Genomic DNA, 22,052 nt, shown 5'->3' on the forward strand with positions numbered 1-22,052 from the left:
GTAGATTAACTTGGCAAATGGCACAGCTAGGTCTGGAGCAGAGGTCTTTAAGCACTGTAGCTGTGATGTGGTCAGGGCCCATAGTCTTTGCTGTATCCAGTAGCTCCACAGGTACCTCATTCAGCACTCTGGAATGTAGATAATCAGGTCCAGGAGAATTACCAAATTTCAGTTCCATTAGTTTCTCCACTGCTATTTTTATTAATAATACTAACTTCTTTCAGTTCCTCATTCCTGCTGGTTTTGAGTTTCTAGTATTTGTGGGAGGTATTTTTTCCGTATTTTCCACTGTGAAGACAGACACAAAGCATTTGTTCAGTTTCTCTGGCATTTCCTGATTCCATTATAAATTCTCCTCTTCTGCCTGTAATGGGCCCACATTTGTCTTGGCTAATGTTTCCTTTTTAACTATGTTTTTATTTTGTCACTTTTCAATCGTTCAATTTTAGTTTATTAGTTTCGTGGTTCTCCTCTGTGGAATTCGAAAAAATTCTCGATCCTCAGACAAACTACTTCTTTTGGCAAGGGTGTCTGTGTGGAGTTTTTCTAAATCTTTAACTTTTCTTCTTAACCACACTTGGTTGGATCAATTTTCCTGGTACGATTTTGTGCCTTAAAGGAATGTAAATTTGTCGTAACCCATGTATTAATTATTTATTTGTCTACCATCATACCTTTAAATGTAGTTTCTCAATCTACCACAGCTAACTTGCTCCTCATATCTTCATAGTTTCCTTTGTTTAGATTTAAGACCTTAGCTTTGGATTGAACGACATCGCTTTCAAACTCAATGTAAAATTCTATCTTATTATGGTCACTCATTCTTAAAGGCTCCTTGGCAATAAGAGCATTAATTTATCCTCTCGCTAAAATAACACATTCCCAAGTTGGTTCCTCAATATACTCTTCCAGAAAACCATCTTGTATACAGAAATTTGTCCGCTACAGCATTAGTACTAATTTGGCTCCCCCAGTTTATATGCATATAGAAGTCCCCCATAATTACTGTCATCTCTCCAGCAGAGCACCTTACCCAGACCCACCCCTCCCCCCACCCTTAACCTGTAACCCCAAGTTATCTGCTTAACCTATACATCTTGGGACATTAAGGGATAGCACGGTGGCACAGTGGTTAGCACTGCTGCCTCACAGCGCCAGGAACCCGGGTTCGATTTCCGACTTGGGTCACTGTCTGTGTGGAGTTTGTATGTTCTCCCCGTGTCTGCGTGGGTTTCCTCCGGGTGCTCCGGTTTCCTCCCACCATTTAATAGAATGACACTTGAAACAATGACTGCTCAGCTTCCTGGTACTTGTAACTACAGCTGCAACCACTTTTGGAAGAGTTCCAAATTTATAGCCTTGTTTTTAATAGCATAAATTTAAAATAGTTAGCATGGGAGTTCTGAATACAGCTGGATGAGAGTACAGATGTTTTGTGCAACCTTGTTAGTTTATGTTAGATATGTTTGGCACAAGGAATTTTTGGGGGATATGCTGTGCTGTTTGACATTACCAACCAACACGACTGGCGTACAGATCCCTGAAGTGTTGAATAGTTACGTGGTTGGAAAAAGTGTGGCTCGACTGGATTAATTGCAGAGGAATCACAAGTGATGGGGCAGCCAACATGATTGGGAAACAGAGTGGAGTTATAAAGCAGCAGCTGGTCAAGAGACTGTCTGGAATCATTGCTTCATTCACCACGAGGCATTGGCATTGAAAGGAATTCCATCCAATCTTGATATGGTATTGAATGGAACTGTGAAAGTCGTGAATTTCATAAACTGCAGTGCCCTCAATACCAGGCTTTTGAGTCTCGGTGTTCTGAAATGGGGGCAGAGCACACACGTTACTGTTCCACTATGAGGTATGTTGGCTGTCAAGGGATCAGATGCTTGGCAGAGTTTGTGAACAGAGGTATGAAATCCATGCTTTCCTCCTTGAGAAATCATTCCCTCTGGCTGATTAGTTTGGTGATGAAAGTTAGATGCTAACTCTGCCTTACCTTGCAGGCATCTTTTCAATTTTGAACAAACTGAACATAAAATTGCAAGGAAAGGATGATGACTGTTTTTGGCACTGGGATCAAATAGATGCCAAACTTTCAATGACTTTGGAAAGCAAGTCTGAGTAAAAAGCCTCAAAGAAAACAGTGTTAGTAAGGGAATTGTCAATAGACTGACAAGCCATATTCAGTCGCATCTGTCTGCTCTCGGCCTTTTGGCTAAGATCAAGTGTAGTATCGACATGCTGTACTTGGTTGAAGTCATAAGGTTACATTGTGGCTTCATTTGAAGCAATTTTTTAAAGCGACATCTAGGCCTTTTGGCTAAGATGCAAATGAGATCAAGCCTTGGAGGAGGTGCAATGCCTACTCCAATCAGCTTGGACCATGTAGACCAAGACAGGAAGTGAGAGCCCCGTCTTGTCAGCTTGGATCTGGAATGTCTCACTTGATGACACTCTGAATTGGACTTTGATTGGATTGAATATATAAACAAAAATAAATTTGTTTGCACTGATGTACAGTGTTTGTCACTACTTTCCAGAGGAGAAGTTTCAGATTCTTAAAAAGAGGGGGTGAAAAATACCTTAGAGTTTGAGAGTCCAGAGTCTGTTATTAACTGACAGCTGACTCCGAAGGAGGAGACTGAGCTGGTGCACCTGACCTGCAACAGCGCATTCAAAACACATCACAAGTTTTTAAGTTCAAGTTCTTTTTTAAAGTTTATTTATTAGTGTCACAAGTAGGCTTACATTAACACTGCAATGAAGTTAGAGTCAGAGTTTTACAGCATGGAAACAGGCCCTTCGGCCCAACTTGGCCATGCCGCCCTTTTTTTTAAAAAAACCCTTAAGCCCATATCCCTCTATACCCATTTTACCCATGTAATTATCCAAATGCTTTTTAAAATACAAAATTATACCCGCCTCTACTACTGCCTCTGGCAGCTTGTTCCAGACACTCACCATCCTCTGTTTGAAAAGATTGCCCCTCTGGACACTTTTGTATCTCTCCCCTCTCACCTTAAACCTATGCCCTCGAGTTTTAGATTCCTCTACCTTTGGGAAAAGATATTGACTCTCTACCTTTTCTATGCCAAAGATGTTCAAAGATGTGCGGGCTAGGTTGATTGGCCATTCTAAATTGCCCCTTAGTGTCCTGGGATGCATAGGTTAGAGGGGTTAGTGGATAAATATGTAGGGATATGTGGATAGGGCCTGGGTGGGATTGTGATTGGTGCAGACTCGAATGGCCTCTTTCTGCACTGTAGGATTCTATGATGCCCCTCATTATTTTATAGACCTCTATAAGATCACCCCTCAGCCTCCTACGCTCCTGAGAAAAAAGTCCCAGTCTATTCAGCCTCTCCTTATAACTCAAACCATCAAGTCCCGGTAGCATCCTAGTAAATCTTTTCTGCACTTTTTCTAGTTTAATGATATCCTTTCTATAATAGGGTGACCAGAACTGGACACAGCATTCCAACTGTGGCCTTACCAATGTCTTGTACAACTTCAACAAGATGTCCCAACTCCTGTATTCAATGTTCTGATCGATGAAACCAAGCATGCCGAATGCCTTCTTCACCACTCTGTCCACCTGTGACTCCACTTTCAAGGAGCTATGAACATGTACCCCAGGATCTCTTTGTTCTGTAACTCTCCCCAACGCCCTACCATTAATTGAGTAAGTCCTGCCCTGGTTCAGTCTATCAAAATGCATCACCTCACATTTATCTAATTTAAACTCCATCTGCCACTCGTCAGCCCACTGGCCCAATTGATCAAGATCCCGTTGCAATCAGAGATAACCTTCTTCACTGTCCACTATGCCACCAATCTTGGTTTCATCTGCAAACTAACCATGCCTCCTATATTCTCATCCAAATCATTAATATAAATGACAAATAACAGTGGACCCAGCACTGATCATTGAGGCACATTGCTGGTCACAGGCCTCCAGTTTGAAAAACAACCTTCTACAACCACTCTCTGGCTTTGGTCAAGAAGCCAATTTTGTATCCATTTAGATACCTCACCCTGGATCCCTGAGATTTAACCTGATGCAACAACCTACCATGCGGCACCTTGTCAAAGGCATTGCTAAAATCCATGTAGACAACATCAACTGCACTGCCCTCATTTACCTTCTTGGTTACCCCTTCAAAAAACTCAATCAAATTTGTGAGACATGATTTTCCACTCAAAGCCATGCTGAGTGTCCCTAATCAGTCCTTGCATCTCTAAATGCCTGTAGATCCTGTCTCTCAAAATATCTTCCAACAACTTACCCACCACAGATGTGAGGCTCACTGGCCTGTAGTTCCCAGAATTTTCCCTGCAGCCCTGTTTAAACAAAGGCACAACATTTGCCACTCTCCAATCTTCAGGTACCTCACCCGTGACAATTGATGATTCAAATATCTCGCCTCGGGGACCTGCAATTTCCTCCCTGGCCTCCCACAATGTCCTGGGATACACTTCATCAGATCCCGGGGATTTATCTACCTTGATGCGCTTTAAGACTTCCAGCACCTCCTTCTCTGTAATATGTACACTCCTCAAAACATCACTATTTATTTCCCCAAGCTCCCTAACATCCATACTTTTCTCAACAGTAAATATGGATGAGAAATATTCATTCAAGTTACTGTGCAAATCCCCTAGCCACCACACTCCGGCGCCTGTTCAGGTACACAGAGGGAGAATTTAGCATGGCCAATGCACCTAACCAGCATGTCTTTCAGACTGTGGGAGGAAACCGGAGCACATGGAGGAAACCCACACAGACACGGGGGGGAGAATGTGCAAACTCCGCACAGTGACCCAAGCTGGGAATTGAAAGTAGGTCCCTGGCGCTGTGAGGCAGCAGTGCTGACCACTGTGCCACTGACAAGTCCATGAGGTCATCGTTCTGGATTAGCATTTCCCAGGAGTATCCAATGCTGAGTAAAACAAGTATCTTGTTGCTATTACTCTTCAGGACAACCTACATGCGAGAGGTGGCATTTTTCCATTCTCAAAAAGGTGAAGACTGCACAAAGGAACTGGCTGAACTCTGCACTTTATGTATGCATTGCCCTCTCATCCCGTGAACCTGATTAGAATGAGATCGTGAGGACCAAGCAGGTTCACCTGTCACATTAAAAGGTAGGTAAACATGGCATTGGTCCCAAAGGTTGACAAAAGTGGGTCCAGAGAAAAAAAGTTTGAAAAATACTGCTGTAAGTTATAGGGCAATTAATGCTCAGTTTTTGTACTCTTACATTTGTTAAAAAATGTTAATATTTAATGTAGAAATGCAATTCATAACCACTGATTTTTAAAAGTCACATTTGTGACTGTTCTAGGCACAGTCCAAAGCACAGGTTCTAATGTTTATCAGTTGCATTGCATTTGCTGTAATATAGCCAAATGTACTGAAGAAACAAACCACAGTTGAAAAATACTTCAAAGTATATCAAATGATAATTACTATTTATTTTTAAGTAACTTCCCATCTCAAAACTGTTGCTCCAGTTATTTATATTAAATAACTTTATTTAACCATCTACTACGGTAACCTTGATTATCATTTATTTGAGATAAATTAAAATTGTTAATCAGGATATTGCAGCAAGCCTAACTGATTCTCAATACATGTTGGTGTAATATTGTTGCAATTGTGAAATATTAGCTTCTCATCTCAAAAAGGCAAAACAGTTTACATAGCTTTAAACCATAATATTTTGAAATAGTTAATCAATGTATGGCATGTTTTGTCAAGGGGGGGGGGGGGGGGGGGGAGAGAGGAGGAGGAGAGAAAGAGAGATTTGGAAAGAGATCAGATAGCAGATAGATGCCTGCCTGGAAAATGCTGGGGAGATGTATGAAAGAAGTCTGAACATGTAACTGGGATGGCTTCTAAAGTTGAATTGCCTTGAGAAAGGGAAATAAAATGCTAAGTGAAAGGTAGCTGATGTTTATCACTGCTAATTGCAAGAACACTGACAAACATACAGGATCTGTTCAGACAAGTGTGATAAAGTTCATGAGAAAGCTGAAAAAACAAAGGAAAGTTACAACAGAATTGTCATTTGGTAGCAATTAAAAAAGGCCATGAAAAGAAAGGAAAAACGCCTAGATGGGAAGCTATGACAAATCCCCCACAGAAAACCAAGACCATTACTGGCTTAGCTCCCAGAACAGAGATAATCACTGTTTGTAGCTTGCCTCATAGCAGAAATGCAAATTCTTCAAAAAACATACTTGTATATTTGTATCTGATTCAGCAGGGCTATCAAATTTTAATTCTCTAATGAAAACTACTTCAACAGCAGTTTTTAGCCATGAATTCCACATTCTAACCATTCTTTTGTGGTGAAACAATACAATATACATTTTCTGAACATAATGCATTTCAAAACTGACTTTCCACAAAGATTTCCACAGAAACCATCACACACTTAAGCTCCAGCTGCAAAGCCCATCAAGTTACCAAAGATCATTTTCAGAGAATCAAAGGAGCCTAAATATTTATGCATTTTTTAAAAGGTTGCTACAAAAGCTAAATGTCACTAATCAAAACCAACAGAATATTAAGACAGCTGAAAAACCTTCCTTGCAATTTGCAAGTATTTCCAGAACTTACTTAAAATGAATCACATGCCAAAACATATTCCCAATGGAAAAGCAGGAATTACCTTCATGAGCATCACCTGCCATCAATTGCAAATTGAACATTTATCAGCATTCATCATGGACAAGATCCATAAATTGAGTTTTTGACATCTCTACCTATTGGGCCACAGCTTGAGCAAGAAAAAACCTCCCTGCTCCTCAGATCAGCATGTGTCTCGACTAGGTGCAGCAACATATAGTTCAGCTGTATTTATTTTTACTTACAATCCTGAATATCATCTGCTCATCTATTGGTCCAGTTCCAAAACACCACATCCCTGCAGAATTTTCAATCCCTGTGGAAGTGTTTTCATAAAACCTGATGAGCTCTGAAGTGTCAATTTGGCTCAGGTGCTAACAATCTTGCCCATGTCATAATTTTAAATCCCATTACATAATCTATGCTGAACTACAATGCAAAGGATACGACATTGCCGAAGGCATCATCATTTGGATGAGACAAACCTGAACCCTAATCACCTTCCCAAATAGCTGAAGAGGAACTCTTCAAAAAAGCGGAAGTCCTCACAGTTCTGACCAACATTCTTCCATTAACCAACACCACCTCATTTGCTGTTTGTGGAACCATGCTATGTGCAAATTGTTGCCTTCATAGCACTGTCCATTTCAAAAATTAATTGGTTATAAAACATTGGGACATCCTAGGATATGATCAGGCTATATACAAATGAAAATGATCTGTTATTCAGCTGAATCAAGAAACAATAATTCCTTTATAAACATTTAATCAAACTAATTATTTTTCTGTGCAATCCTGATCAAGAAGTCACAAAAACAGTCTTGAGAATGTTTGTTCACAGGCAACAGATTAAGTTGTCAAAAGTATGAAAGCACCGCTGGCTCAAAATCATAAGTCAAACTTGAACATTCACAAACTTAATTACTCTAAAGTCTGAATCATTGATGTGAATGAGGAACAACTGGGATTAGATTAAGTAATGACTGGAGCACCTCATTCAGCAATTACTTCCATTCAGACATATCTAACAAGTAACTGCTGTTTTCTACCTTTCAGCCAATTTCTTATCCATTCCTAAGCCCTTGTCTAATTATTTTCTTATTCTTTCATGATGTGGGTATCAATGGCAATTTCAGCAATTGTTACCCATACCCAATTGCTCTTTAGGTAATCAGCCATCTTGCAATTGATATGATGTAGGTACACCAACAGTGCTGTTGGGAAAGAATTCCAGGACTTTGATCCAGCAACAATGAAGGAATGGCAATATAATTCCATGTAAGAATGGTGTGTGGCTTAAAGGGCAGCTTGCAGGTGATGGTGTTCACAAGTACCTGCTGCCTTTTTTGGTTAAATAACCGTTATACAAGAATTTGATAAATGCTTTTTGAAACTTCAGGTACATTGCAGATGGATTGACAACTCCTCAAAAAAAAGTCAGGGAGATTGGTCAGATTAGGTCTTCCTGTTCCAAATCAAAATTGGTTGCAGGCTAGTATTATTCTGATAAACTGCTAATTTACTCCTGATTCCATTATTTTACCCTGCTGTAAAGCAAGACCAGCTGGTCTGTCATTGCACGTAACTGCATTAACAACGTTGCAGAATACTGCACCATGCTTGCCTGGTTCGTTTTTAATCACAGCAGTGTAATTTCATCCACTACCATTGGGCAACATGTAACACATGCACCTTTGTCGCTAAGTCAAAACCGTTAGTTTGTTCCTCACCTTTGAGCAAATATTTCATATGTTTGACTACCTGATTTATTATGCATTGTTCATTCGTAGTATGGAATATGCATTGTTCATTTGCAGTATAACGTATAGCTAGGACATGTACGGACTAACCTGGTTTGTGCCTTTAAGGCCACTATTTTAAATACTTCCTGTGATATGGAAAACTGCTGTAAGAAGTTTCTGATTGATGGGCAATTCTTAGTTCCTTATAAATAGAAATCTACGACGACACAAAGTATTTCTGCGAAAAACTTGGTGTTCTTTAAAGACAATAATGCACGTTGGGAATTGAAACCTTGTTCCTTGACAAATAGCTTCAGCTGACCGACAGCTCGGAGAACTTTTACTTTTGCCAAGTATTAAATGCAATGGCTAATTTTTTTTTTTACACGGAAGGTCCCATAAAAAGTATAAAAAAGTAGTGAAAAAATTATCTGGTCTTCAATTTTGATTTAAGGGAAAATATTATTCAGGCTATCCGAACAACTTTCCTGTTCTTCTTCCAAAAATGTACATAAAATAACCCATGGTACTAGAGAGGGCAGGTGGGGCCTCTGTTTAACATTTCATCAAAAGACAGTGCTCCATAGTACTACATGCTAAACCTGGAGAGGTACTTAAACTCCACAACTTTCCAACCGAGGCTTGGGTGCCATCTATGAGCCAAGATTGCAGCAATCTATATTCCTCACATTTGATATAGGTTTCCTACATTCCAGTTTGATTTATTGCAGTTTCATAAATACCATATCTGAGCCAAAAGACAAAATCTATACTTAAATAAGCACAATGCTGAAATGGGCCAAGACAAAATGCAAGGTTGAAAAGACTTCCCATATGGAATCCTTCTGAATTGTAGGATTTTGTTAAATTGTATTAAAATGTGAAATAATGCCTATTTAGTACAGTTTGTTTCCTTTTTATATTAGTGATGTCCAGTAGAAATTGCGGACTAGAGTGTTAATCACATGTACATATGATTTTACAAGACATCTCTTACACAATTATATTTTGGATGTACATTTACTCAATACCTAGTCTTTCTGTACCAAAGATTGGAATACAGCAATGAATTTATCAGACACACATCTTAATGATGATTTTAATTTTTTGCTCAGCAGTCACAAGCAGTTCTTGAGCAGTTCGACACAAAACGAAACATGTTAGACTTGTGTCAACTCATCCAGATGCAGCTTGCTCTTTGCCATGACATGTTCTATTGGACTGGTCTTCAGCCTTTTTGAGATTGGTTGAACTGATTTTATGGCGGTTCTCCATACAATGCTGATGTTTCCATGAGGCTGAAGGTTCACATCTTCACCCATATAATGCACAATTTTAGCAGATAACTATAAATCGCAGCTCAGTCAACCCCATTTTTTTTATACTTAGCATATAAATCAGTCTGCCTCATCAGCCACATTAGTAGTCAGCCTGAATTTTTCACCCACAAATGCATTTTTTACTTACCAGCAGCTCATAATTGGACACAAGGGATCAAGTAAGTGATAAAGGTTGTGCTTGGGAGTTCAAGACACTCCCACTGTTTGCGTTGGAAGCGGATTACATTTCAAACTGGTGACCACCCACAATGGCAGTTCACTCTTACACTTGCCATTTAAGTTGACCCCCAATTTGAGGGATTTTGAGGCTTCAACGGTCAACTTATACACCAACATCTATAGCAAAAAGCAGTAACCAAGACTCCCTCTACTTTTTAACTTGCCCTTTTACCAACAAATACTCTTAACGGAATTTTCACTGTCATCAAAGGTGGAATATCTGTTACGAGTTTCATCTACTGGCATTACAGGAAAATACAATAGCTAATTTTTTTTTAAAAAGTCATTCATGGGATTTGGGCATCATTGGCTAGGCCACCATTTATTGCCCAAGCGTAACTGAATTTGAGAAGGTGGTGGTGAGCTGCCTTCTTGAATTGCGGCAGTCCATGTGGTGTAGGTACACTCAGTGCTATTAGGGATGGAGTTCCAGGATTACAACCCAGCAACAGTGAAAGAATTGCAATACATTTCCCAGTAAGAATAGTGAGTGGCTCCCAGGTTATCTGTTGCCCTTGTCCTTCCAGATGGTAATGGGTTAGAAAGATGCTGACTAACGAGTCTTGGCGAGTTCCTGTTGTGCATCTTCTAGATGGTACACACTGCTGTTACTGTGTCGGTGGAGGCTGTGGTGTCAATTAAGCAGGCTGTTTTGTTCTAGATGGTGTCAAACTTCTTTAAAGGGGCAGCACAGTGGTTAGCACTGATACCTCATAGTGCCAAGGATCCAGGTTCGATTCTGGCCTTGGGTGACTGACTGTGGGGGGTTTGCACATTCCTCAGTGTCTGCATGGGTTTCCTCAGGGTGCTCCAGTTTCCTCCCACAGTCCAAAGATGGGCAGGTTAGGTGAATTGGCCATGCTAAATTGCCCCTTAGTGTCCTAAGATGTGTAGGTTAGGGGGATTAGCAGGATAAATGTGTGGGGATAGGACAGGAGTTGGCCTGGGCAGGATGCTTTGTTGGAGATGGTGCGGAGACTCGATGGGCCGAATGGCCTCCTGTACTGTAGGTATCCTATGAAAAGTTGTTGGGAGTTGCACTCATCCAGACAAGTGAACAGTATTCCATCACACCCCTGACTTGTGCCTTATAGATGGTGGACAGGCTTTGGAGAGTCAAGAGGTGAGTCACTCACTGCAGGACACCTAGCCTGAGACCTGCTTTTGTAGCCACAATATTTATATGGCTCATCCAGTGGTTTCTTGTCAGTGGTAACCCCCAGAATGGCAATGCCATTGAATGTCAAGGGGAAATGTTTGGATTCTCTTTTAATTGGGATGGTCATCACCTTGCACTTAGAATAGAATACAGTCATAGCATCCCTACAGTGCAGTAAGAAGCCATTCGACCCATCTAGTCTGCAATGACATCTTAACCAGGCCCATCCTGCACCCCATGCATTTTACCCCACTAATCTACACACTAAGGGGCAATTTAGCATGGCCAATCCACCTGATTGTGGGAGGAAACCAGAGCACCTGGAGGAAACCAACACAGACACAGGGAGAATGTACAAACTCCACACAGTCACCCAAGGCCAAAATTGAACCTGGTGCTGTGAGGCAGCAATGCTGAGCATTGTGCCACCATGTTACTTGTGTGGTGTGAATGTTAATTGCCACTTACCAGCCCAGGTCTAGCTGCATTGGGATATGGATTACTTCAATATCTGAGTCAGTGAACATCCTCATAATGGAAGAATAGTAATTGATGGGGCAACTAGGCTTAGGATACTATCCTGAGGAACTCCTGCACTAATGACCTGCAGCTGAAATGAGCAACCTCCAAAAACCACAACCATCTTTGTTTGTGACAGGTATGACTCCAACCAGAGTATCCTGCCTGAATCCCATTGACTTCAGTTTTGGTAGGGTTACTGATGCCACTTGGTCAAATATTGCCTTGATGTCAAGGACAGTCACTCGCATCTCACTTCTGGAGTTCAGTTCCTTTGCCCATGTCTGAACCAAGACTGTAATGAAGTTAGGAGCTTGAGTGGTCCTGGCAGAACCCAAACTGAGCACCAGTGAGGTTATTGCAAAGCAAAGCAAATGTCACTTGGTCGCACTGCTGAAGACCCCTTCCATTACTTTACTGACGATTGAGCTCAAAAATGCAAAGATAAGCTACAAAATTACATTATCAAGCAACATAAATATTCTTCAGAAATATAAATTGGGCCACCGATGGATGCACAAGATAAACTCAGATAATGGCCATGAAATGGCAGAAAATATTGAATTTAACTGAGTATTTATAAGGAACATCAAAATGGATACGATATTTGAAAAGGAGAACAAAAGTGAAGTTAAGACATTTAAGTTTGAAAGGGGAGAGATAATTGATAAAGCAATCAAACTTAGAAGATAAGTTAGTAAAGCATTACCAGATGCGTAAAATACAGCTGCGTAAAGTACTAGAAAAGAGAATGGTGCCACTGGACTGCTGATGGGATTCCATATATTTAAAAGAATAAAAGTCCAGGAAATGATAGACCAGTTACCATAACTCTTAAAAAACATTTAAAAGTCAGAAATATAAGAGTAGTCAGCACAGATTTCAAAAGGGAATATCATTTTTGAAAAACCTATAGAATACTTGGTATCATCCTTGCTCACTTCATTACTTCAAAGATGAAATATATTTGGATTTTCAAAACATAAACCCAATGTTGATAGGCCAGATGCTTTTGTGAATGCTCATAGTGCTGAACGCACACTCTGCTCGCACTGCGTCTATAGGTGCATGTGCAATTTTTCCCACCGCTGACATCGTTAGTGTGCACCTCTCAATTAGTGACAGTGCTGGTTTGCACATTGTCATGACATCATTACACACCAAGAACTGTCAGCTGCTTGCTAAGCCACTTTCTCCAGCTCTGGCTGACAGTGTGCCAGTCATTACACCTCAGCCTCTCACTGCCTGCAGCCATTCTATCCGTCTCTTGGCCACATCCCGCACACCATGCCATGCAGAGCTCTGGTCTTCTTCCGTTTTCAGCCACAGTTTATCAGGCTCCATCTTGCTCCTCCAAGGGCTCAGCACCTCATCCTTCACCAGACACATCTGCCATGGGCTAAAATCCTGGCTTTGAATTGAAAATCCAATTTCATGCAGCTGGCCTAAATCTACTATTGATGGTTGTTGTAGGAAAGGTGATAGATTAGGTCGGTGCCTCCTCCTACAGTAAAGTCCTGATGAGTTGAATCCCAGAATCCACCCACAAATTCCATGTAATCTGATATGCCTACAAATGTGGTTCATGTCAAAAAGTTCAAATGCCAAGTGAAAGCACAGTAAAGCAGTAAATGTGTGAAAAAGCCTTTATTCAATTTGTTCACACCTTACAATGACTTGACCTTGTAAAAGGCTTTGCATTGTAAAATGTTGTGTGTTTGTTCCCGAAAAGCTCCGCAATCTTTTCCTTCATAGCGTACTGTCTTCGGACATGCATGATATAGTCCACCATGTCATCAATGCAGTCAAACGTGTTTCTGGTGTTTTCATCCTACAGTGCAAAATCCCAGAGCATCTCCATGGCCTTTACAGCATCAGCTAGGGAAACGGGGACGGGTGGACTCTTTAGGGCCATTAGTCTAGTCAGGCTCCTTGGTTGAATAATGTACTGTGTCTATGATTGTATCATTTGTCAAGGTGTTGGCAAGACCATTTTGGAGCCAATAAAGTCACTGCTGCTGTAACCGCCGCATCCTCAACACTTGCCACACGCTAGACGATGCTGTGCCTTAAACCATCAAGCCATCAGTCGCCGCAGGTGGAGTCCAAGCGTGGCCCAGCTTTATTGCAAAGGCTTTCCTGCAGAATTGGAATGGGAATGTTTACTGCTCAGGCTACCGTGGACCAATAGCAGAGTTTCTTCAAAGTCAGGATAGGTAGCTGCTTGCATCCTCTTTCTTGCTGGAGAAAATGGCTTGTCAAATTATTCCAAGATGTCTACCTTATGTTTCATAATGGTGGTTAAACCCAATGGTGGAATCTCCCATTCCTCCACGATGTATGCTTTCCACTCCATGCCATAGTGTCCACTTGCTGCATCAACTTTACTTTCTCTCAGATAGACAACACTTAACTTGCTCCCAGGTTTAGCCGAACCCATGCTTGCATGTCCTGTCAGAATGACCTCTGTCAAATGATGGCTTGCCCAGCACTATGATTTCATGCTCTTGTGTTGTCTAACTCTACTCAAGCTTAGACAAGTTCAGCTGATGCAGAGTCACCAGTGAAGAATTTCAGTTCATCACTGACATCATTCTATGGGATTTGCTATTTTGCCAGCAGGAATGATTGACAGCTTCCACATAACTGGAATTTTGCATCAGAGTTTAATTCACTGTGATTTCACTGTATCCCATGCCAGAGGATTACTTGCAAACCTATTCAACTAAATATTCTAAATGTGATGGAACTGTAACTTTTTCCAAGGATAATAACCAGCACAATTTAGGCATCACATTAAATGACAACTGGCAAAACTGTCAGGGCAGATTTCATTTTGAAATGTATAGGTATTATTTTACAGCTGTGTTATCTCCTTTGGTGGAATTAAATTTCCAGTTCAGGTTTAATTTTTTTCCATTGTGACTCAGTTAGTAGACTGCAAAATAGAGCATTTAATGCAAGAACATCCAAATAAGCGATGAATAAAGTCACTGCGTTCCAGGTTGTGCAGTGCTCCAGTCGTTGCCAGTCATGATCTACTGCGTTCCGTTTTGCAGACCCACTCATGTTAGATGGGCAGCATCTTTGATGCAAACAGCTGCCTGGGATATCGCTAGCTTTGACTGCGTGGGCAGGATGTGTGCCCTGTGCAACTGCAGCATCACCCAATTTAGTCTTTTCAAACTGCCTTGAATAATATACTGCATGGTAGGCTCAAGACTATGAACATAGCACGTGCAGTCAGGGGACAAGAAGCAGATTGGATAGCAAATTAGCCACAGATGAGGAAACCGAGTAAGGCTTAAAGATACTTTGTCTGGCAAATAGTGGGAAGTGGTTTCCACAAGGATTGTTGCCAGGATCATTTTTGTTCTTAATTTACATAAATGATTTTGGACTTGAGAATTGCTGTCTGCAATTTCAAAATTTGCAGACAGCACTGAATTGGGGCATTTCATAACTAACAAAGACTGAAATAAAATACAAGACAGCACTGATAAACTTGCAGAATGGGCATGTAATTAGTAAATTAATTTCAAAAGATAAATGAGGTGTTACATACTAGCATAAGAAGAATCTAAATGGGGTAGAGGAGCAAAGTGATCTAAATCATGAAGTAGCAGCATTAGTAAGTCCAATTAAAAAAAAAGGTAAACCCAGCACTGGGTTTCATTTCTAGATGGATGGAATTAAAAAATGCATGCTTAACTTATAGAAGAACCTTGGGTTAGACCACATGGAGTACAATATACAGTTCTGATCCCCATATTATAAAATGGGCATGGAGGCACGAGAGGAAGTGCAATAAAAATTCATTAAAAAGTGGTACCAGTCCATCAGCAAAGGCTGGGGCTCTTTCCTTTACAAAATAGAAGGCTAAGGGGTCTTCCAAATTATAAAAAGGTTTGATAGGAGAACATGGAGATGATGTTTTCACTTGGGGAGACAACCAAAATTAGGGGTTGTAAATAAGTGGTCACAAAAAAAATTCCCATAGGAAGTCAGTCAAACCTCTTTACCACAGAGTGGTGAGGAGGTAGAATTTGCTGCCCCAAGAAGTATTTGAAGTGAATAGCATAGATAAATTTATAGGACAGTTAGCCAAGCACAAAGAAGAAATAAATTTAAGGATATGCTGAAAGGGCCAGATGAAGAGGAGACTTGGGTGGAGCATAAATGCACATACATATGGGTCTTTTGGACTGTGGCCCCTTTTGTGCGGCACACTGTTTATAAAGAAAAAGATCAATGAGTTGGCAGAGTGGGAAGAAGTACAGGAAAGGGGTAAAGGACAGGGAAGTTTAAAAAAGAGTAATGTATAGCGGAAGACACATGTAATGAATAGATAGGTTACCTTCATCACCTACTATCCATAACTGTAAAGGAAAGAAGAAAGGATTGTGAGGATAACATGGACAGAGCAGAAAGTATTGTGGTACTTCACAATTAGAAGTCCAGAGTACTTGGGCCATCCCTGGAGGCAAAAGTCCTTCATACATTCTCACTGAATACCAGCTTCAGTACTTTGAATTTTGGGCAAGACCGCAGAGCATGTACAGGTCCCTCACCGATCACATTTTTGAGAACCACTATCCTATTGTTAGGGGGTCTACAGACTACTCCCACAAGTGACTTATTTCTCATCTCCACCCAAACTGATTCTACACCTTGATCTGCTCAGCCAAGATCACCTCCACCCCTAAACCCCTTTATCTTCATGCCTATTGTTCCTAAATGTGTCCCTGATGTTTAGTCCCCAGTCGTGATCACTTTGCAACTATGTCTCTGTATGGCTCAGTTCATCCATTTATTTCTATTTGTTCCAACAATTCATCTGTCATAATACAAACACTGCGTGCATTCAGAGAAACGGTCTTTCATTTTGTCTTTTTGCCATGTTACCCCAGTCTGATCCTATTTTCTGTTGTGCTCTTGTTTCTATGCTCTGTCCCTTCCTGTCACACACTGATGCGATCATATCACTACCCGTTACTATTGCCTTGTCTTTTCTCCAAGTTCCTAAATTTCCCTTCACTTGTACCCCTCCTCCCATAACTATTTTATTTCAAGCCCTCTCCAAAACCCTAATAATAAAATTTGCTGGTCTCAGCATATTTGAAGTGAAGCCCATCCCAACCGTAGAGCACCCTCTTTCCCCAGTACTGATGCCAATGCCCAAGAATTAAAATCAATTATTCTCACACCAATCTTTGAGCCACACATTCAAATCTGATCTTATTGAGCCTACATCAATTGCTCATGGCTCAGTCAGGAATGCAGTGTTTATTACCTTCATGATTTTTTTTTTTAAATGTAGGCCCTAGCTGCTCATACTCCCTCAACAGAACCCTCTTATCCTACTGATATTATTAGTACCTCAGGATCCATGACAGCTGGATCTTTTCCCTCTACTCCAAATTTCTCTCCAGCCCAGGGGCAGCCTTAAACCTGGCACCAAGCATGTAGCAGAGTCTACATAATGTGTGTTCCTGGCTGGACAGAACAGTAACCCTCTCCTCCTTCCCACCCACTCACCTCTCGTCCACACAGGCCGCAAGAAACTTTGAACAACTGCCAGAGCTGATGTTCCTCCAGTGCTATCTTCTGGATTCCCATATCTGCCGCACTCAGTCATACCTCCCAGTCCCTGACTACGGATCAAATCTGAAGTACTTAATCTGAGAGGTGTGACTATCTCCTGAAACCAGTGCCTAGGTAACCTTCTCCTGATGCACCACAAAGCTCAGATTCCAGCTCATCAACTCAAGAGTACAGGTTCCTCAAACCGAAGGCACTTATGTCTGCTATAGGTCACACTGGTTTCCACCAGCTTCCATATGTTACAGCTGCAACATCAACTGTCCTATCTTCTCCATTGTATGTTAAGTACAGGTAATAAGATTTTTAAGTTTTGAAATATCATTCAGTTTTCTATTTCTAGATTTTAATTTAGGCAAAAAATCTTGTTTGATTAATTAAATTTAGCAATATGCTTTCAGGTCTTCACAGCAACTCAGCCCACAGTATTAATTGTATTCAATTTCTATGGCAAAATCACCAAATTCCCACACTTGTGGAATTCTCTTGTAGTATGATAAAATCTGCACATAGATGAAACCTCTCTGTTATAATATTCTTTTCAATTCACTCGTGGACACGAAGTCGAACAAGGTTGAGCAGATTAGATCTATACTCACTGCATGTCAGAAGAATGGGAGACAGTGATCTTATTGAACCATAGAAGATTTTGAGAGGACTTACAAGGGTAGGTGCTGAAAGGATGTTTTACCTTGTGGAGGAATTTAGAACTAAGGGACACAGTTTAAAAATAAGGGGGCCCATAGCAAGACAGAGATAAGGGGGAATTTCTTCTCACAGAGGGCTTTGGTTAGTCATCGGAATTCCCTTCCAGAGAGTAGGGGAACTGGGTCATTGAAAATATTCAAGGCTGAGTTAGACAGATGTTTGATCTGCAAAGGACATGAGGGGACAGACAGGAAAGGGGAAATAAGGCCACAAAAGTCATAATCTTAATGAATCGTAGAGTAGGCTCAATGGGCTGAGTGGTCTACTCCTGCTCCTACTCTTATGATCCTTGTGATCAGTACATAATTTGAAACTATCAATATTGTTATTGGTCCTGTGAATGTTTTGTAATAAATACATCTATAAACTCCTCTAGCATGACAAGAACTCTAGTCTTTTGTGCATATCCACCTGATTTTCCTTGACCATTGGTGACTGTGCTTTCAGCTTGTTCAAGTCTTCAGCTCCACAATTCTCTTTCCTTCCACGTCTCCCTCCTTCTTTAAGGCACTCCATAACACCCTACCTATTTAACCAAGCTTTGGTCACCTAACTTAATCCTTTGTGTCCGTGCTATTTCTGCCCAATTATGATCCTGTAAAGTGCCTTAGGACATTTTTACTATGTCAAATACACTATGTTGCTGCTGTAAAGTTAGCATAGCATAAAATATCATACACTTCAACATTACATTTGGACCAAGCATATATTAAAATATTGTGTTTAAGGCACATTTTCTTTAAGTGTAATAATTATTTTGCTTTCCATAATTCAGATGTGCTGAAACACCAAAAATATTACAAACATCTGTTCACATTTTACTAAACTTTATCAATGCTTAATATGGAATGTAACTAATTATAAAGGAAACGTTTTCTAAGCTGAAGGCTGTGTTTGCATCAGTTTTCAGTTATTCAATCTGTTTATAGGCAAACCCATAAAGGTTATTTTAATTTTATGCAATGCATACAAGGACACAGACCTGAACTGATGGATCTTGCTTTGCATGCAAGTCCTATTACAATATCTAAACTACATTTAATACCATACTTTGCAAAATACTCCTCTGTTTTGACTGTCCACATAGCAACTGAAGCCCAATGTATAACTATAATCATCATGGAGTTCACCATTTTGGCAACAAAATCATGTGTCAATTGATGAAAAACATGTTTCCCAAAGCGTTCGCTGGCCAAGTCCTCATGTTCATAAATTACACTTCATAAACAACACTGCACAACACAAAATTGCTTAAAATCATAACACTTAAACCATACGGTGAAATTAATCTGATCATTTTCACAACGGCTGCCATCATGCATTTTATAAAAAATGCCTCATCTCAGCCTGAAAAGGGAGTCCCCTTATTTTTAAACCATGTCCCAGGTTTTAGTCTCTCTCCAAGAGGAAACATCCATTCAGCATCCACCCTGTTAAGTCCCCTCAGGATATTAAAGGATTCAATAAGATCACCTCAAACTCCACTGGCTACAGACCCAAACTGTCCAATCTTTCCTCAAGATAACCACCCCTATCCTCCCATTCCAGCTATCAGTTGAGTGAAACTTCTGAACTGCTTGAGCACATTTATAATCAGGAAAAGCAAAAGTGCCAATCTGACCCCTGGGGAACTCTACTACAGTCCTTCCTCCAGCCTTATATTAATGATCTAGATGTTGGTGTGCAGAAGACAATTTTAAACTGTGAAAAGGACAGTGCAGAACTTCAAACGGCATAGACAAGTTGGTGGACTGGGCATATAGATGTCAGATGAAGTTCAATACAGAGAATTGTGAGGTGATTTGATTTATTGTCACATGTATTAATATACAGTGAAAAGTATTGTTTCTTGCACGCTATACAGACAAAACATACCGTTCATAGAGAAGGAAACGAGAGAGTGCAGAATGTAGTGTTATAGTCATAGCTAGGGTGTAGAGAAAGATCAACTTAACGCAAGGCAAGTCCATTCAAAAGTCTGACAGCAGCAGGGAAGAAGCTGTTCTTGAGTCGGTTGGTACGTAACCTCAGACTTTTGTATCTTTTCCCCCGAAGAAGGTAGAAGAGAGAATGTCCGGGGTGCGTGGGGTCCTTAATTATGCTGGCTGCTTTGACGAGACAGCGGGAAGTGTAGAATATGGGGTAAAATTGTTAAGGGGAGCAGGAGCAGAGGGACCTGACTGTATATCTGCATAGATCATTGAAGGTAGCAGAATAGATGGAGATAGCAGTTAATAAAGGGCATAGTATCCTGGCCTTTACTAATAGTGGCAGAGAGTACATGAGTAAGGAGGTTATGCTGAACTGGAATGTGTCTGGAATGCATTGCCTGGAAGTATAGAGGAGGCAGGTGAAATTGAGGTAATCAATGGGGCATCAGATGGTTATTTGAATCGAAACAATGTGCAAGAGTACAGGGATTACTACTTAATGCTCATTTGGAGGCTAGTGCAGACACGATGGGCTAAATGGCCTCCTTCTGCTACATAACAATTCTGTGATTAATATCTTATGTTTAATATATGCTTGTAACATTTTATTAAAGATGTAACATTTAAATGTCAGTAGTCAGTTTAGAACCTGAAATTTATAAGCAGTTATAATTCCTCTACAATTTTACCCAGTGCCATGTAAAACTTTTAATTCACATCATCACCTAAACATCATTACCAAGCTCCAGTCCCAAACTATGGCATAAAATAGAATGCACCGCAGAGGATATATATAATGCATTATCAGGGCCACTGGTTAACAATTATCAAAAGAGATTTGCATTTGTATAGCTCCTTTCATGGTCCCTTTACCTCTCAAAATATTTTATTACCAATCAAGTATTTTTGAAGTATGGTCACTGTTCTAATGTGGGAAACACAGAAGCCTATTTGCACACAAGCTCAAATTGCAGTGATGTGAAAATGACCAGTTGTGTTGCTGAGGTTGATTAAGTGATAAATATTGGTCAGGACACCAGGGATAACTGCTGTTTGAAATAGTGCCATGGGATCTTTTTAAGTCTACTTGAAGGGGTAGACAAAGCCTCAGTCTAACAGCTCATCCAAAAAACAGCATCAAATAAAACCTCATTTTTCATTCAAGTTTCAAGTACTTCCAGATTCAAATTACGGTCTGTCAAGATTTTGTGAAAATTGCAAATCAGTGGCCTTGATAATTATATTTGTTATCCAACATACTTGATTTTATAACTGTATTTTTAAATGTTGGAACTGGAAGCTGACATTCCACATACATAGGTGTGTAGCATGAGAGAGCATGGGAAAGAACACTGATGAATTATTTCAGGAAACAGCACTCAAAATATCTAGGAACAGTACATAAGGAGCGCTCGGGAATGGGAGGAGCACACAGATGTTGAGGTATGGGAATATTGGGAAGGGTGCCGAATAGAATTTGGATAGAAAAGCTGGGAGAACAAAGTAGAGTCTGAGGGTGCTAGAGGTGGTGTACTGGGAATGTAAAAAAATGTTAGAATGACAGAAATGTGATGTGGGTACACTGGGATAGGTGGGTTACAGATCTGGGAACATTGACAGCAGTGTCAGCTGATTGAGAACAATAGAGTCAGGAATGGAGTTTGCCCAACAGCTTCCAAAGTGTTGGGTTCTGAAAGAATTCAGGGAATAGGCTATTTAAGGTGTCTGGATACTGGCGAATGCTTCTGCAGTCTGGGATCATTGGTGGGGATCTACAGAACAGATATGGAAGCAAGAGTTTGGTCGCTCTGTTGAAGTATGAAAGGGGTTTAAAAATGAAATGATTGAGAGAATCTTTGGTCCAGGAGAACTGTGGAACTAATGGAGAGACCCCTATAGCCAAAAGATTTTATTTGAGAAGGGGTGAGGGTGAAATAGAACAACACAAAATCGCCCTCATAAAAATTGCACCAAGCCCTTCAATTTGCTTACTTCAAGCAGTTTGAACATTTACAAATTCAAAATAAAGTTTAAATAACTACTTGTTTAAGTCAACCATGCTTCCAAGTATAAAATGTGAACTGCCAGTATTGGTGGAGGTGGTTGCCATTTGAAATGTATAAAAAACTTATCAGTTATTCAAATTAAATCAATGAGACATGTTTTATTGAATTAATTAATTCTATAGGG

At 40.4% G+C, this 22,052-nt stretch overlaps 1 protein-coding gene and 1 non-coding gene across 7 annotated transcripts in view; one reads left to right on the forward strand and one right to left on the reverse strand.

Annotated features, from left to right (window-relative positions):
- Positions 1–22,052, reverse strand: part of tanc1a (tetratricopeptide repeat, ankyrin repeat and coiled-coil containing 1a) — a 156,594-nt gene that overhangs the window by 125,028 nt on the left and 9,514 nt on the right. For 2 of the 6 annotated variants that reach the window (XM_078228303.1, XM_078228301.1), the window contains exon 2: positions 216–288. The exons of the other annotated variants lie outside the window; for them this stretch is intronic. The gene's annotated coding sequence lies outside the window, so the exon portion shown is untranslated. The remainder of the gene's footprint in view (positions 1–215; positions 289–22,052) is intronic. 6 annotated transcript variants of the gene reach the window in all.
- LOC144504156 (U2 spliceosomal RNA) lies at positions 2,205–2,396 on the forward strand. The gene has a single exon (XR_013499582.1). It is a non-coding gene; the product is annotated as a U2 spliceosomal RNA (small nuclear RNA).

Source organism: Mustelus asterias, chromosome 14, assembly GCF_964213995.1.
Source record: "Mustelus asterias chromosome 14, sMusAst1.hap1.1, whole genome shotgun sequence".
Lineage (NCBI taxonomy): Eukaryota > Metazoa > Chordata > Chondrichthyes > Carcharhiniformes > Triakidae > Mustelus > Mustelus asterias.